Consider the following 3,591-nt stretch of genomic DNA (forward strand, 5'->3'; position numbering starts at 1 on the left):
GGGGGGGGGGGGTGTCTCCACACACTCTGTACCCCATTTATTCGTCGACGCCGTGAAGCATAACATCACACTGACCAGATTTTTCACACATCATTTTTTTTATACGACTAAAGGGACCTTCCGAACTTTTGGCATTCCCTCCTCATCTCCCCGGTACGAGATCATGAAATGATGACGTCATGCTGGCGGGTGGCTCCAGTGTGGCCACATGGGGCGGATTTTTCACCAAGAACCTTAAATGTAGGCAAAATGCACTACAAACTCGCCCAAAACTCGCCGAATACTTTCTTTGTGACGGATCGAAATTCACTTTTGAGGATTGCCTGATTCAGTATTTGGTTCAGTATTTGGCCACACTGCGCATCCAGACTCCATGCCACTGCCTTGATCTGATAACCGCCATACCGCAGGTGTCTGCCTCTTGCTCTCGTCGCTTCGCCACACAGCTCTTGGCTCTCGCTTGAGTTAAATTAAATTTACTACTCCAATTTCTGAAAAATGGCGTTCCCACAGTAAGTAAACCGGGGAATAGTTGACACAGAAAATCACACACAATTGCGTGATCTGTGCGCGATATATGAAATGCCTTTGACGTCGCTGGCTGGACGTCGCCGATAGAGCACGTCTTATAGGATGTGTGATAACATTTGACGCGAATAGGTCTGAATTCTGTTGAAACTGACTCTTTTTCATGAATACATTCAGTTCTGAAGTTAACTCACGTTAAAATATGTTATTATGTGTGCTGTGTACCGTAAAGGTTATATCACAAGCATGCATCCAAAGTCGTGTTGAAGGAGGCTATCCAAATTGATCAAAAAATGTGAGTGATGTTATTTGACATCATGGGGGGCATTTCGACATCCTTGTGACCTCATTCTGACGTCAAAATTGACCCCCTTGACGTCCTATGACATCACTCTGACTTGTTCTGTTCACTTGGTATTGCTGTGCATGTTTGTCGTACAGACCGCAGTTTTGGGAATTTACATTAAGAAAGTGTTGCCATTAAGATAATTGTTCAAAACTATCAAAATTTGTTTTCATTCTCTTGCGTCATATGACAAAAATATTTACTGCCAGCCGATATCGTAGTAAGGAGAAGGATTGGATTTGGTTCAATTAACAACTCAATAACTCCACCCTTCAGTGCTATCTGACAATCATTTCAATAAAAATACTGCACAGAATCGGTTTCTACATGGCATTAATACATTTTTCTATTGACAGAGTACTACTAGTGGCAGTGACCTTTATGCTTCTTGCCATCGTCTTGGTTGCAATGCATTTGTTCGTTCCTGTGTTCCTGGATAGTTGGTGGCCCCTCATCCTGTGGGCCATCATTTTGATGCTGCACTGTAAGTACAAATCTATTTCCACAAGTCTTACATGTAATGATAGTCCATAAGTCACCTCCCCCATTGAAATGAGCCTTTTCTCCTTTCTTACAGTGTTTGAAGGAACTCTAGCGTATAATCACAGCAGGCCGCCGCAGCACTAGCCCTCAGACAAATACTTCATTATGTACAGCAATATTAAGTATTTAATTTTCAATATATACAACAGGAATTGGTAACTGCTTCTCCTTATTTCTATTGCAAATATGCCATTACACAATCACCACTGCAGTTATTGTATCCGTTGCATGAAATGAATCCATACACGTGGAGTGAGAATGCGAGTAACCTCACAAACCTGAATGGATTGTAAGGTTACTCTCTGTATACATTTGGTGGCTGAGCGATTAGCGAAGCATATTATGCAGTATTGAAATTAGGTTTACCACCAAGGCTACTTTGTACATTTTTGTTAGTGAATGCAAAATGATCATTTTCTTCCGATGATGAATGTCTGGCAGTCTTCATAAGGAAAATAACCGACGCAGCCCAAGTTGAAATGTAGCACAGCGATGACCCACCTGTGAGAAATGAGGGTATTAATTTGGAGTGGGAGGGGCTGGTACAGTTTCATATACAGGAGTTTATCTAGCTTAATAACTGATTTGACAGCACCTCCAGAACCAAGTGTTCTCGGTAGTAAAGCCAAATACATAGGAAAAAGCCATCTGTACCCGATTGAATGGAGGCGAGGGCCTAAAAATGATGTCCCACCCAGTTTAAACCTAAACGTCACATAGAAGATGACATTCTAGTGAAAGAAAATGACATGATTCCAGTTAAACTACTCACGATCTATCCGAAATGCATTCTCGACGGTTTCCCCATTTGTCGTCTGCTTGACTTGACAGCCGGATGAGAAATAAAATGCAGCACTGGTAACACCGCGACCGCGTCCCGAGTCGAACTATTAAACTTCTACTTCATTCTGACTTGACGTCGACTGGCTGAGAGCAGACGACCAACGCCTAAACGAATGCCGTTTTGTAGGATTTTTTTTGTTCCTGGCTTACAACATCTGCCATGTCCAGATGAAATAATTTGCGTGTTGGTAGCAGTGTAAATAGGGGGAGAACAAAAGTTTCTTTTGTCGATCAGCCAGGCGGAGAGGTTGTCTGCTACCCCAAACAACAACAAACTCACGACTGCGTCATATTGACAGCAAAAGGACAAACTGCAAGTTACATGAGTGTGCTAAAATTATACTTTATCTCTCTACTCCCTATTGAAGCTTTTTTTACTGGCATGTTAATAGGGCAATCTTACTCCCCCGGCTTTGCTCCCAACTAATCCAACAGACTAGAATTTGTGCGTTAACGCACGAGAAGGCGACTTCGGCGCGCTCTGTTGGCCTCTCCCTCTCCTCAGTTAAGTTCAGGTCCCATTTTGTTTTGAAGATTCTGTTGTGGGGTTGGAAAAACAATATTTTTATTCGGTTAATCGACAGTCAGTGAACAATTTTCATCGAATTATCGGTTAAAATCGGTTAACTTGTTCGATTTTCTATTAGTAAAAACACAATTTCGGCGAAGACTAATCGATTAACTGCGGGTTTTGTTCGAACAATCGAATAACCTAGTCTGTTTTTCCAACCCTATTCTGTTGTTTGGACTGGACCAGCTTGCTCCATCTGCATTATGTCAAGAAGGGGGCAGAAGCGTGAGCTGCCCTGTAGTACGAGCCCTAATGAGAAGTATAAAATGTATGTTTATAAGTTACGTTACGTTGCAGCCTGTTATAGTTCCCACTTAACCCTCTTCTTTATGCTGTAGCAAGCGCAGTGATGGTTTACGACTGACGTCTGCACAGCTTATAGAGCTGTGGGCTCATGACAACGAATGTGGGAGAAAATACATGGCAGGTTGTCCATTGAGAACCTGCTCTTCATTAGTGGCTGCTAATGCTCCGTCCGATGAAATAGGTCATTATGATATGCTTCCCTTAGCACACCTCTTTCAGATTTTGTTGTTATGAGTTTACACTTCTCCTTTCATTTTTTTTTTAGGTTTAACAGTGTCTGCCTTTCGAATACTCATGGAAAGAGTTGAAAGTATGTGGAGAAAGGCAGCATCTCTTTTTGAAGTCTTCAAAGATAAAGCAGAGGATGACTCTGAACATGATGAGTCTATGAAAAAGGGTTACCGACTTCGGGTGAAGGAGGATGCACCTCTAAAGCTTTCTATTAAACAAATGG

This window comes from Frankliniella occidentalis, unplaced genomic scaffold (assembly GCF_000697945.3).
Source record: "Frankliniella occidentalis isolate FOCC.00 unplaced genomic scaffold, Focc_3.1 Scaffold536, whole genome shotgun sequence".
Lineage (NCBI taxonomy): Eukaryota > Metazoa > Arthropoda > Insecta > Thysanoptera > Thripidae > Frankliniella > Frankliniella occidentalis.